The sequence below is a fragment of the Molothrus ater genome, chromosome 9 (assembly GCF_012460135.2).
Source record: "Molothrus ater isolate BHLD 08-10-18 breed brown headed cowbird chromosome 9, BPBGC_Mater_1.1, whole genome shotgun sequence".
Lineage (NCBI taxonomy): Eukaryota > Metazoa > Chordata > Aves > Passeriformes > Icteridae > Molothrus > Molothrus ater.
In genome coordinates this window covers 9,634,554-9,649,834 of record NC_050486.2, presented here as the reverse complement: position 1 = coordinate 9,649,834, position 15,281 = coordinate 9,634,554, and the positions used below count along the sequence as shown (strand labels likewise).

At 40.6% G+C, this 15,281-nt stretch overlaps 1 long non-coding RNA gene across 1 annotated transcript in view; it reads left to right on the top strand.

Annotated features, from left to right (window-relative positions):
* LOC129046764 (uncharacterized) overlaps positions 1-8,618 on the top strand; it is an 81,637-nt gene extending 73,019 nt beyond the window's left edge. Inside the window, exons 2-3 of the long non-coding RNA XR_008508525.1 lie at positions 3,633-3,710; positions 8,589-8,618. This is a non-coding gene — a long non-coding RNA (uncharacterized LOC129046764). The remainder of the gene's footprint in view (positions 1-3,632; positions 3,711-8,588) is intronic.
* The last annotated feature ends 6,663 nt before the right edge of the window (positions 8,619-15,281 follow it).

Below are 15,281 nucleotides of genomic sequence, written 5' to 3'. Positions count from 1 at the left end.
TTTCATTTGCTGAATTATCCTTCTTCTGGATTTAAATACTTTCCTCTTGCCCCATATGTTTCTTTTTAAATCAGTATAAGGTTTTCTTTCCTAGATTTGAGGTTTTGGGTTTAGGGATAGAAAAGTAAAATCTTGCCAACTACTGCCCAAGTATAATCAATATTTATATTTTTCCCTTATGACTGAACTCGTAATCAATTACAGATTTATGAGTATTAGGTGGGATTTTATTATACTCATATATATCTCAACTAATCATTTCATAATCAGGACAACCACCAATATTTAGTTCCAAGATCGGTTCCTACATAAGCATTAAGATGAGGATTACTATGGATTTCCCATGGAAGATGTAATGCTTATCAAGACAGGAAATGGATATCTATAATTTACAATTTTGAAAGAAATTCCAACATTGTCTGGCACAGAGGTTTGTGTGTGAAGGTCCGTGACCATCCAGTCAAACACGTTACACTATGCTCACAGGCAGGCTGTTCTAGGCATGCTCTCTGTTTATGTTGGTGTTTGCCACAGGTCCCCAAACCTTCTCCATGCTGCCAGCAAGAGCACTTGGACAACTCATCTATGCTCAGGAATGTATTTTCCAGCTACTGAGGAATTTGGACCCCTCTGCCAAGTAGCAAGTTCTGATCATACAGATTTAAGTACTAGCAAACAAATCTGAACATATGCTCAGCAACAACAGATTCCAAATTGTGTTATTACCCAAACCAAAACAAAGAATCGCTTCTCACATCACGATGCCTTAAACAGTTTTGCTCTCAATACTTTGAACATAAATAAATTAAATAAAATAAAATCTCTCATACCCCCTGGGCAGAGTCCCTCCAAAAAGTCTTCTCTTGTATGTAACTGACCTCCTTTTCTCAATCTCACAGAACAGGTAAATTACTGAAAAATTGTTGGAAATACTATTAGAATGAGAATTAAAATGATTTCACCAGCAGTTGCAGCTGCCCAAAATATTGAAAAACTTGGTCATTAGCTTTGCTGGATTTTGGTTAACCCATCCATGTAAAACCTTTTCCTGTCTTTGTAAAATTTGTTATTTTCTGTGAAACCAAAGTCATGGGTAAGCATGTAAGATCATTACAGTAATTTCTTGTTCAACTTGGTTGCAGACTTCAGATTAAGTGGATCATTCTTTTCCATCCCAACCAGAATTTTTTTAAAAGTCAATTACTACTGGTTTTAGAAAAAGGAAATTTTTAAGGGCTCTCCTTTACAAAGACTTGTCCAAATTAGAGATCTCAACATTTTGAACATTCCTAATTTGTAACTAAAACCTGAATAAAGGGGCATGATTTCTAATGACAGTCTGTGTTGTGTTACTCTTGCTGCTGAATTACATTCCTTTTATTGCTATAATCTATGTACTTTCCAGTGACCCATTTGACATCTAGGTCTGCTGCAAGACATACAGCAATTCCAGATCTTATCAAATATGTAAATCTTCATTTTAACTCTGGGAACTGAGGTTCACATTCGAATGTTTCACAGAAATATGCACTTTCAACCATGGCTGCAGGCTAGTGTTCCCTTGTGTAAGTCATCCATTTTTAGTACTAACTGTACAATTAGGCAGTTCAAGTCATGCAGAAGAAGCATGGAATTTGTGCATATTGCTCATACGAGGGGTTTTTTATGGTTTTTGTTGTTGTTAAGGCATTTATTTGTTCATAAATAGATCTGAAATGCAGATAAATAGCTGTGCTGAAATGATCGAGGATTGCAAGGGAGGCCATGTCAAAGGACATTTTCCTTGGGTGACTGAGAGTCAGCATGGTACATAAAGCTAAATTACAGAAGGCTTTTATAATCAGTAAATTGTAGTATTTCTTTTGTTACCACAGCATTTGGCAAACATTTCTCACATTAGGCAATTAAAAAGGAAATAGCACTGTTGTCTGGCAACTTTGGAAGCACTTAAGTTCAAAATTGTGAATAAAAACAAAGACTAGAAATAAAAGAATTATCTTTTGTTGCTTTTGACTTCTGGTCTCACGAACAGAAATCAGGGATGCAGTGCATCAAAGCTGCCTGGGGGTCACTAAGCAAAGTGATTTCAATTAACAATTGCATATGAGCAGCTTTACACCCAGATGAAAAAGGACGCCAGAGCATTTGTTTATGAAATTAGAGGATTTAAACTGTTTAATAAATATTACAGTCTCAACAAGTCCTCTTTAATGATAAGGAACAAAACTGCTGTAGCCCTGTGTAGAACCCTGACAATATTCAAATTAAATCAATGAAATGTAGCCCTGTGTAGAACCCTGACAATATTCAAATGAAATCAAATTTTCAAATGCAGTGTGGACTATTCGGAATATCAGTAAGAGGAGTAATCCTGCTTTAATCCTATGTTAACCTTTGTTAATTATTGATGTCAAGTACATTCTAAATATAAATAGAGAAATGAGTGCAGGAAAATAACCCTCTTTTTTAATACAGCCTCTAACCTGAGCAGCTTTTGAACTTCTGGCATGTCCTGTTTCCCTAAAAGAACCTTTGAAAGCCCTTGGCTTGGACAACTTTGTTTACAGAGCCCCTCATCTAGTAAGAGATTAATTCCATTTGGATGATACCTGAGAGTTTCTGAAATATGTTCGAATTGCTGTAAATTATGGCAGTGTAGTTTCAGATAACTTGGAAAATTGTGTAGGATAATTGCCCTCAAGAAGCCAGACATTTAACTGAGTCTCCAGAACAGGCTTTCTTTGTTGATTTTATATGGCAACCTACTGCTAGACTCAAATTTGATTATTCAGATAGTTTAATTTTAAAAACTACAGATCACTGTGAGAGTACCTTGTGCTTACTTGTTTTGAAAGGACAGTAATTAGAATGCCAAAATTTACCTGCCTGCTTTTTAAGCCTAAAATTTATGTCACATCTCTCCCAACAATGAGCTTTCTTGCATTTGTACTAATGTCTTCTCTTCCCTTCTGACCTAAAAAAACAAGAAGAGTCACTACTCTTTGTAACTAGTACTTTTACCTATTTATTGGAAATTGAAAAATAAAAAGAAACCCAAACAAGAAAAAGTACTAAAAATGTTGTTTCCATCCTTCCTCTCGCCTTGCTCCTACTAGCAAAACCATTCTAAATCAAAGCTTGGGTCAAGAGCCCTGGTTCACCCAAGCCAGGTTACCACTCTTACAAGCCAACTCAGTAAGGTGACATGCTTTGTGGTCCAGGCCACCAGCACTTCCCAGAACACATGACAATTTATTAAACAGTTGGAGAGAGCCTGATGGGGCTCTCATGTCCCTGAGTCCTGGCTGCTGAACAGTTTATTGACTGATGCTGTCATATCAAAAATCTCTCCCCTCCTGGAGTGCTTGCCTGGTTCAGGGAACACAAGAGGATGGGCAGGTTTGGCAGCACATGAGCACAGCTCAAGCAAAGCATCTGACTTATTCCATGTGACTTACTCTTCTCTTGCCAGCCCCTGTAGCTCTTCTGCAGCAGCTCTTTAGAGACTCGTGAAGGATTTCAGTTTTCACTATCATTTTCCCTGTCCTGCGATCCACAGTACTTTATTTGCTTCCTATTGACACTGAGCACTCAAATTCTCTCACTCTCAATTTTTAACCTTTTTCCAGCAGGAGACTTCTGTGGATGTTTTTTCCCTGCCTAGGTGCCTCCTTCTTTTTTATTGGTTAACTGAAAGTCTGAACCTCAAGGTGAGATTTTTTTCCCTTCCATTTGCTTTTAGCCTGTGTAATCCCAACACAAGTCTAATAGGGAAATGTAAAACCGGATCTGAGCTGTTTTTAATACAGTGTTGAGAGGTGGAGTTGGCTGGAGTTCAATTTTGTGCTGAACAGCTCACTGTAGCTCAATAAAGACTTGTGTCTGTGTTTCTGTTTATATGGCTGGAGCAGAGCACAGAGTATGCTTTTTCTTTTATAATCATATGGACACAAGACAAACACCTCTTAGCTTGTAGAAAGACAGGCCATAAAATGAGCTCCCAGGAGACTGGAAACCTACATTATCAGTCCTTTTTCTACTGGAAGCAGCCCAACCCAATGGAAGTGTTGTTCAAGGAAGTTTAGTTTGATGTCTTAGCAGAGCGTAGGGGACCCGGGGCATATTCAGCATCATGTTTACTCAATGCAACTATTTTACACAGGTATCAGCCAAGTAACACACACACAAAATATAAGCCATAAATCAAGGGCTCTACCTTACTCCACAGCAGTGTTTTCTACACATATGTGTAGAGGAGGGAGGAAGGATGACTGGGACTTATAAATTCAGGTTGGCATCCTGAAAACCAGATTGTCATGCTTAATGCATAAGGCCCTGTATATTGCTGTATTCTGCAAACACAAAAGAACTTCCAAAGTACATTCCATGCCTGGTTCCAACACATAACACAAAGGAGTTGGAGTCATAGGTAATTATATTGTAGCCTCGTTTGCTATGGCCCACTGTGATCTTGTGCTACCCTGCCCCATAAAAACACCTGCCCTACTCCCACTCTGACTTGTGCCAGTCAGGGTCACTTAGAGTCACCCCAGCTGCCACAGCCAGACTGTGACCCTCGGCAGATGCTACACCTGCAGATGGAGTGGCCCTAACAGCAGGGACAAATGCACATGTTTCATGTGGGGATGCACACACATATGTATTCCATATATTAATTATTAATGTGTATTTAAAGCATTGTAAGATATGGATTTAAACCCTTTTTCTTACAAATAGGCATTTGCTTCAAATCCTGCTCAAATTTTGGGCAGACACACTGAGAAATGCACAACACAGCAAAATGGTTTTGCTGATTATACTTTAGAACTGCCTCCCAAAGTCATGCTGGGCTGGCAGGACAAACTGTGCCACACCTACAGAGGATTACCCAGGTCATGCCAGGGAACAAGCCCACTCAACCCCTCTCAATTTGTCTTTGGAGCAGGTTGTGCAGCACAGCCCTCTCTGCTCTCATCCATGTTAAACACAGACCCTGCTAAGAATTCCTGACACATGCATATCTGTCCTGAAACTACCCACAATAGGGATTAAAGAGATGTACAATTTAACCTCAATTCATAATCCTGCTTAAATCAGGAGCAAAATAAATCACTAAGAGCAATGACAGCACTGTTCTCAGTGCTCTGTATGTGACCCAGGCAGATCCCTTTGGAAGTACAGGAAAGGTCTCTGCATCCACTTAAGGAGCATGCTGAGCATCCACTGAGTCCTGTGTGCTTTCCATGGATCCAGGATGCAAATCATGGGTATGGACAGCTATCACAGATGCATTGAGTTGACTTTCTCAAAGAAATAAATAACTCACTACACAAAGTTGACTGTATCCTAGATATATTCCATATGCTAGATAGAGCAGGTCTCTCTGGAGATACCCTCAAGGGCATCAGCAACTGTTGGATACTCACAGAGCCTGCCCCTCTCTCTGCTTTTTCATTACTAGTGTTAGCAGTTGTTTATTAGCAACTGATCCCCTGACTCTGGGTGCCAGCTGTGTCAGGATGCTCTACAATGAGGATGCTCCATTTACTGGGAAAATTTACAAATAGAGTGTGGCAGTCATTTTACAGCTGAGATCACTGAAAAGCTGAACTACAGGAATTCCATCCTTCTGGGAACATCTTAACACTTGCAGTTTACTGGGCACTTGTGGTCAGTTCATGTCCTTATTCAGGTCAGAGCTGACAAAGCATGGGATTTTATTTTTTGGTCAGTGAATTCCTTCTCCTCTTTTAGTGAGGAGATGGGATTTCTGTAGCATTCATCCAGGCCAATACTAAGCCACAAAGTTATTCCAGTAACAGTGTTTGTATCTAAAGAAAATGAGGACCACCCTGTTGTGCAAGGCAGACCCTGTGCACCCTTTCCCACCATGCTGAAATGAGTTCACACTCAGACTCAGTTTTAAGAGGTGCCCCCTCTTTGCTTTTATATTAAAGTGCATCATCTCTTTGGGAGAGATAACTGGAATACTATTCCCTGCCAGAAATATATGGCTCTGGAAAAAAAAAAAAAAAAGATTTTAAGGAAAAGCCTAATCCCATTACAAGGTCTGATGCAGCTGCAGCAGAGATAAACTGGACAGCCATTTAAAAAATTTAGGTTGGTTATAATAGCCCAAGCTAATCTATTTCTTACTCACTGTATTTTCTAATTCCTTTCCTAACACATTGCCTACAGAATTTCATGGCAAATTATTTTTTTTAAAGCAACATTATATGTTAGCAATAACCAGGATGCTCAGATCTGCACTTTCAGAGCATTTGAAGGCATGTTCAGAGATGAGGTTTTGCACCAAGTGTGTCAGATGGGGGATGGGTACAAAGTTTATATAAATCAGATCTATTCATAAAAATAATTTCTCAGAAATTTTACTACATAAGCTGATTTCTATAGTTTTTAGAAATTATTATTAAAAAAACCAAAACCAAACTCACAAAATCTCTCTCATTCCCTCTCATGCACACTCAGCTGGTGCAGCCAGGAGGCTGATCCAGCCCTGCTCTGTGTTTACACTGAGGGACAGAGAACGGACAGGAGCATTTGCATGGCTTGGTGCTGGCTGTGACTGGGCCTGCACAGGACCAGAGCAAGGTCCTCCTGTGCCCAGTGGGAGCAGAAAGGCTTTTCCAGCACAGCCCAAGAGCTCTCAGGCAGCTGAGAGGGCAGGGCTGGGCATGGCTCGGTGCCCCTGGGGCAGCTCTGGGTGCTCCTGTGGGGCTGCAGCTCAGCTCTGCCTCTGCTGCACATGGATCAGGGAATAGGCCATGGAATAAGAAGTTACCCTTTCAATGAATTCTGTAAAACCAGGGAAAAACTTATTTTCCTTCTTTAATTCCACGATACCTTGTTTTGGATTTACAAAACATTTGTAGGAAAAGTTCATCCAAAATTGCAACTCCTTCTCCTGCCCAAAAATGGGAGTACTTAAAAAATCTTTTTTCTCAGGAAATTTTCAGTTAATTTTGATCTGGACTTTTAACATTTCATTTCCAAGCAGAAACAGAACAAAAGTCACAATTAAAGAAAATTCCCATCTAAAAAAAAAAAAAAAAAAAAAAAAAAAAAAAAAAAAAAAATTACTTCTTTTACCAGACAAAATTTCTGGTTTTGATTTAAACTCCAACTTTTGTTGTAACAAATTTTTCAGGCAAGACATTGCAGACAGTTTGAAATTTGAAGATAATTTGAGAATTATAAACATGATCTATCAGATCTATAAAAGCTACTTATTTAAAACTTTTAAAACGTGAATATCCATCCATGCAAGTAAATGCCCATGGGGCAGACTTCTTTTTATCTGACATAACATTGACAACAGCTTCTGAACCAAGAAATCCTGAGCTCCCAATAGTCCCACGGGGAATGCAGAGGCAGCACTTTGTGCAGGGAAACTGGAGTTAGCCTTGCCATGCAAAGGTTTCAGAGCTCCACTGAGCAGCATGGACACACCATGAACAGCCTGGAAATAGCAGAGACCCACTGTCCCTTGGCTCCAGGGCTTTCCTTTAAAGCTTTTCCTTTTAAGCAGTCTACATATCAAGGGTTAGCAGATCCATCTTTTGTAAATATCACTCCTACCGTGCAACTTTCAGTGTTATATTTTAAATCAAAATACATATTTTCATCCAGATGCAGAACAAAATTTAATGAAAACCTAGAGGTTTCTGTTTTAGCAGACGCATTTTAGTCTCCAAAAATCATACAAAATAATTGCCAATGTCCACCTCAGTGCAGATATATTTCACTGTAATCCACCCCAATGCATTTAATTTCTTTCCTTTCTTTGTTCTGCCCTAGTGCCATTTAACTGTCTCCCTCTTTACACATATCCACACTGCTTTTATATAACCTTCATCTTATAAAGTGTGCTTCACCAACAGGCTAAGTAAACATTTACAGTGATATATAACACTTACTGACAACGTCAAGCCAAATAGACTGTGATCCAAGAACAGGCTTGATTTCCCTCAGTCTCCTCTCCTCAGGCAAAAGCTTGAGTGAATAGATGAACCCTGTTCTGCACCTTGAAGGTCAAAAGAATAGCTCTGACAAACCAACAGGGAAACAAATTCTGGGGCTGACAGATTTCCTGCAAGAACCGTCCGCCTCCAGCATGCCAATAACCAAACTTAAAGATTGCTAAGAAAATAATCCATTTATTAGGTGCTATCACAGCACAGAATAAGAAAAAAATCACTGACACCCAGATAGTCAGCATGCAAACCACAGCCCCACAGCTTCTAACCAGCATTTCAAATTAGGCTATTGCAGGCTTGGCATTTGAGAGCAGCTTCTTGTTGGTGTAACCGGGTTTTCATGCAATTGTACAGGCTTGGCTTCTCTGTCCATTATGATTTTTTAACTCCTTCAACAATTCTAAGGTATTTAAATATCAACTTGAATTAGCAAGTTGCAATAAACAATTCTCCGTGTACTATCAAACTCCTTCCCATTTTACTTTGCCTTAACAATCACTTTTAACTCTCCTTAGACTCTTCCTTCCCTCAAAAAAGCACCACATTCTCTCTCCGCAGTTCTCACCTGGCTCTTTCTGCCTGCTTGTACAGAACCAAGGCTATTTCTGCACTGGACTGCACACGGTGTCCTGGGGGCTCTGCAGAGAAGCTGCCACTGCCGCTGCCCAGCAGCCCCAAGGGGCAGAGGGGCCGATGCCATGGGGACACGGGGACACACCCTGCACTGTGTCACCTCAGCCGGCAGCGTGGTGGCCGGGTCACACATGGAGCCCCGTGCCTCTGCTGCGGCCACCCTCCTCCCAGACACTGCACGTTCAGGCTGCCTTCTGCCAGCAGAGCTACTGAACTGAGAGCGTGAGGAAGAAAAGCTGATGTAATGCCTTCCAGGAAAGTGATGAAAGAAAGAGGAAATAAATGTTTGAATGTTTGGCTTTTGTCCTCTTCTCGTCTCAGAGTCACTCATTTATATTATTAATATCATTATTTAAAACTGCTTAAGAGACAATGCATCTGTACTCACTTCATGGGTTTCAGAAGTAAGGGATTTCGGGGTTTTTTTTGGAAAAACTAACTAAGAAACATTTAAAAATCTTTCAGATATCAAAGATAATCCCCTATTTCCAGTCCTCATTTCTCTCTTCATTTGCATGCCACAATCTTATGTCATAGTGCCTTGGTTTTTTGGGTTTGTGTGTGTTTGGTTTTTCTTTGTTAATGCGGTAAAATAATATAGTCCTGTACAGAGAATTCATTATTTCAAGTGTTGTCATATTTTCACTTACTGCTTACAACAGTGAGGACTAAATCTGAGTCTTTTTTTCAGTATAAATAAACTTGTATGTATCTTATGCAACTTATACCTTCATACCTAGTCTTTTATTCACTTTTTATTTACTTAGTTTATTTCTAAGCCCTTAATTTTCATGGTTTTCCCTAAGGTAGTAGTAGATGAGCAATAATTTTATTACAAGAGATGCTACCTATACTTCTATAAATTATTTCCACATTGCCAGCAAGCCAGCACAGAATGAGAGTAAGAGATGTCTGCTGTAAATTTAATATAGCTGATAATTTTCAAGCAGATGGACAGAACAACAAATGCTGTAGCAAACATCCATCTAACCTGTCTGTTCTGAGTATTGCATTTCTGCAGCTCAGTTTTATTTAAATGTTAGGAAATTCTGCTGTTCTCAGTATGTGCCAGAATGCAAAGCACTGATCATTCCAGAACAACCATTAATCCAATCTGTGGTCAAGGAAAGAACATTGACTTTCAGCTAATAATCATTCTGGCATTACAGATAACATGTTTATAAAATGAGAGGGAACCATGTCCTTGTATCTTGGTCAATGAATCCTGCAGTTTTATATTTATTATGGTCTTAAAAATCTATAGTCAGACTTTTTGTGAATCACCCTCCTAATTTCTCTTCTTTTTTTGCAATAAAAAAAAGCTTTATCTCCTTCTGTGACTTCTGCATTTATTTTCCAGAAAGTCTATGAGAAAAAAAATATTGCTTCAATGCACTTGGGACATCACTTAAGTGATGCTATCCAAATAACTGACCCAGTTCCTAATGGCTTTGCTTTTAATTATAGCAACTTTTTTTTTTTCCTTTAAAAGAAGACAGCAAAGCAAAACAAAAAAGAAATACAAAAAAACCCCAAACCCACACTTAAAAAAATACCCTCCCAAAAACCCCAACCCAGCTTTAGTTAGGAACACTTTCAAGGAGTTTTCCAGATAGTGTCTGAAACTTTCTGGGTTACTTTGAAAAGTCCAACTGCAAAATTGCTTTTCAAGTTTGGGATTTTTGATTGTCATACAGACAGGCATTTTTTGCACAGTCCCCGCATACTGCGGGGTTAAGAGCAATTCAATTTGCACCATGCAAAAGTCCTGGGTTGATTGCATGGAGGCTTGAAGGGCATTTCCTTCAACTTCACCTCTGTAAGATGGATTTACTCCCCTCCAAACCCTGCTGGCAAAAGCAATACAAACTCGCCAGAACAGACTGGCACAGCACATGCAAAAAAACTACAGTGACACTTTGCTCAAGCCTATATCCTAAAATTCTTAGGGAAGCTACACAGCATTGGCTTTTTCACAGTATTTACTGCATTCTTTACATTAATAATAAAAATAATTATTTTCAGGTCTCTTCATAGCAAAGAGAAATGAAAACATGATCTAAATTCAGCCAAACTTGGGGGTTTTTTAAAGTTAATTTTAAAATCCTATGCCTAGAACAGAGCTAGTGTTCTGTCCTCATTTTTATTTAGAAGAAGTATCCAATGCATTCTGCTGGTATTGTAAAGCTGACAGTCAAAAACTACCTCCAGGGGTCTGAAACTTACTATGACATCTTTCCCCAAGTTAAAAAAAAAAAAAGGTGGAGGAGGGGGGAGAGAATTTTGCTGCGTTATTGTTTTGTTTGCTTGTTGAAGACAAGAAAAGCCTTCTAGAGTTAATGCCTGTGGTGTTGGTTCAGGGCAGCAGCCCAGCCCTGCCGCCGGTGCCCCGCAGCCGGGAGCTGTGCGGGGGTGGCTGCCGGCCTGGCCTCGGCCGCACCGGGCATTGCTGGGCCGGGCCAGCAGCAGCGCCCTCAGCCCTGCCCCGCTCCTTCAGCCCCCGCTGCCCGGGCCGGCGGGTTCCTGCTGCGTTCCTGCACGGATCTCCTGCCCGCTGCGGCCTCCTCACGGCACACGGACAGACAGACAGACAGCCGCAGCACAGCGCTGACCCTGCCCGCGGGCTGGGCGGGCACAGCTGCAGGAACCCGGCACGGCCCTCACAGCCTTTCTGTGACTCTACGGGTGCCTGGAACCCGACCGCGGGCGAACAGAGCCCTCAGCGTTTCCTTTCTCCTCCAGGGCTGTTCTCAGACAGCCTCGCACATCACCGAGGTGGGGGAGGGCGGCCCGGCCAGCCCATCAGGAGGGATCAGTGTCACCATCACCGTAGTGTCACCATCGCCACCGCCCCGCACTGCAGCACCGCGGAGCGCGCCTGTGCCGCCGCCCTCCCTCCTCTCGGCCTCACCTGCCCTTCCCTCCCGTCCCTTTCCCAGGGACAGGTCCTCCCTCCTCTCGGCCTCACCTGCCCTTCCCTCCCCGTCCCTTTCCCAGGGACAGGTCCTCCCTCCTCTCGGCCTCACCTGCCCTTCCCTCCCGTCCCTTTCCCAGGGACAGGTCCTCCCTCCTCTCGGCCTCACCTGCCCTTCCCTCCCGTCCCTTTCCCAGGGACTGGTTCCTCCCTCCTCTCGGCCTCACCTGCCCTTCCCTCCCGTCCCTTTCCCAGAGACAGGTTCCTCCCTGCTGTCCTGCTGACCCCTGATCTGCAGCCCGAATGGTGCAAACAACACTTGACAAATTCAGGGATGGCCCTGGAGCATACTTTGGGTTTTGGTGAGAGTTTTCTGGTACTGCTACTTGAACGCTGCTGTGACAGGCATGTGACCCTCTACTTGTGCAAATTTGTGGCGGAAAAGAGGTCCAGCATCTTCTGTTTTGGCTAAAAATATCCTATAAATACGTACAAAGTTATTCATGGTGTCAAGCTTAGGACTTCGAAGAAAACAAAATCATAGACACTGAGAGAAAAATGAAATGTCAGAGGTATATAGTAACATTCATAAGTTTTTGGTCTCCAAAGTTGTGTCTTCCCCACTTTATAGAAATGCTTTCTAATTAATTTATTGAGTTAACTTAGCACTGTCCAAATACCACCTAGATTTCACTTCTAACACAATCAAATTACTGGTAAGATACAATACAGGACTGAACATTTTTTGAGTCATCTTTTTGAGTTTAACACTTTAAGTATTTCAAAATGAAGTACATAAAGAAAATAATTTAGTTTTACATCATCATGACCCTACCACAAGTTAGGAGGCTTTGCAGGTCAGTTTCCCAGTGTAAGATAAAGACATATTCAGATTATTTTTGTACATTTTTTCCTTTTGGCCATACAAAAAAGGACACCTCCATGGTGTATCAAGTAAAAAATTGAGCTCTGGTACATGTTTAAAACAATCATCACTCAAAATTTCAGTTTAGGTGAAATTCTACTGCATAAGCATGTCTGAAAAAATGAAAAAAGGTAACATTATTTTAAAAAACAAAACAAGAAGTCGTAATTTGAACTACTTAGTATAAACACAAGACATTTGTGCAGAGGATTTGAAAGAGGTACAATTGTGGTTTGTTTTTATGAAATCAGCAGTGCAATAATGTCATTGACATGGAACATGGAAACCTCTTCTGTTAGTTCCTATATTTAGACAAGCTGTAGCCTACCAGGGGGCTGCCACAAGTACCTTCTAAAATATCATTATCGTTTGCTCTGTTATCACTTTTTAATTACAGAACTTCTGTCATTTTAAAACTGCTATGAGTAACTGAACACATATTAAAATTGTCCTCAGTTTATTACAAAGAAAATAAAGATAGATGAAGGTCATGGTTTCCTAATGCAATATATAATTTTAAATTGTTTAGTAAAGCAAGAATCTGCAAGAATTTCTACCCATCTCCTTGAGTCATTTGTCCTTTTACATTCTTCTCCTGCTGTATAAAAAATGCATAAAGTTTCTTCCTACTAAGAGTAGCAGTAATTTTAGTGGTCCTTAGGGATCCCTGAGGACAGTGGAAGGTGCAAAGTCCTTTTCCCCTTCCCACAGACTCTGGGGTACACCCTGTAGGGGTTCACATGCAGGTGAAAGCTGTATTGGCAATATTACACTTGATTTTGCACCTCAGGCTCAGCTCCCTGGTGCTTGGGGCCAGGAGGAGGAATAGCCTCTCCTGCCCCTGTGATATATAATTTGGTTATATATATATTTATATAACTCCTACACATGAGTTCCCTGTCCTGAGGTGGGGGAACCTGCAGCCCCCCAGCCAGCCCTGCTGTTCACATCCCAGAAGCAGGGAAACAGCTGCCCTCCACTTCAGCTCCTTTTCCTTCTAAAGCTCATGCAAGACCCAAAGAAATGCTAGATTTTAGCAATATGGCAAATATGAGTCCAAACAAAAGTATGGTGCAGAAAAAAAAAAAGACTAGTTACTTTAAATGGCCACTGAAATAAAGAAGAAAGAGGCTAAGAAAAAGATGTCAAAGTAATAGCAATTTACAATTCCTGCATGTTTAAAATTGCAATAAATCAGAGATAGGTATTTTGACAGAAGAAACCAGAAGTACTGTTACATGGGTAAAATTTCCCCATCCATGTGACTGTTAACTTGTATTTACTCATTTTCTTGAATATTATTCCTTCAAGCTCACAATTTAAATTTATGTCAAAGCACCGTTACCACAATTTCAAACCAACAAAACAAACCAACACAACTCACAATCAAATTAGGAAAAAAACCAAAACCAAATGAAATACTCCAAACCCAAATCCAAACCACTAAATCAGACAATCCCCATCTGAGAGGAGCTTCACCTTTTTTGATCTGGTAAAATAGAAATCGTGAGAATTAACTGAACTTGGAAAGCAAGAGAATTGACTTTATTTCTAATCTGTAGCTTTGCCAGGGCCGAGAAAGGCAGAGGCAAAATACTCAGGGTTACAGATGACAAGTGACTGTGAAAAGGAATCTTTGGCATCTGAAAATATGGAAATAGCTAAGGAAAAAAGGAAGCTGAGGTTGGGGAAGAACTCTGAGTGAGATAGTGCCTTTCCTTCAACACTAAAGTAAATGTTCTTCTGGAAAATGAGAAACAAGTATGTTCACTTGTCCTCTCAATGGCAGAAAACATCATTTTATGTAATTCATTGATCTCTGATAGATCCTTATCTGAATTCCACGAGGTGGACTCTGAATGCTAGAGGATGATCTATTTACCTCCAGAATATTTTAGTGAAATAGGGCAGATAGAGAAGACAGAGAAACTAAATTACTGACAGATGTGACACAAATCATCCCTGGTAAAACACAAACTGAAGCCCACAACCTAGATTATGTTACTGGCTGCTGCAAAGCCATCCTTTCAAAGCCAATTATGCCACCAGTTAAATACACCATAATGAGAAATAGATCAGCAGCTTTGGAGGTTACTTGCCTCTCCTCTTTGTTTTTTAGTACACCACACATCTCCTTAGCATGCAGGACAGTTTGGGGAGGGGGGTGTGGCTGGCAGGATGAGGTCCTCGCTCTGGTGAACAGCTGAGTGCACATCTTCATAGCAGGACAAGGATGGGCAGCATTGGTAACACAATCTCAGGAATAAAACAGCAAGTGGGAAATGAATTCTTTCCAGCAGACATAAGCAGGCTGTATTCTTTTTCATGAAATGGGGAGTTAAGATAGCTGCCTAAAATATGTTACAACACAATCTGGTCAACAGGTTTAGCCCAACGCTGACAACAAACTCCATGGTGTCTCTTCTATCTCTGTAAGGCTCAAGGGCAGCCAGGAAGCTAATTGAAGAACACTTTTGTCCTACCAGTCCTTAAAAATCAAAGGAAAAATTTTAAAAAGATTATTCCTACCTTCCTGAACTCTTAATTAAGAAAAACCCAAAAAAGTCCAGGCAGAAGGAATGCACTAAATCTATCTGAAAATACAGATTAAAAAAAAAATCACTGTCACAAAGAAGTGTATAATCTAGTTAACATATAAATACACAAAGCAAGTCAAAAAGCTCGAACAGACAACTGTGCATACTGCCAACAGAAAATTTCAGCATACCATACATACATCTTCAGCATCTTCAGGACTCATATGACAAAGTCACTGTAGCCAAATGAAAAAGAACAAATGTATAATTCATGA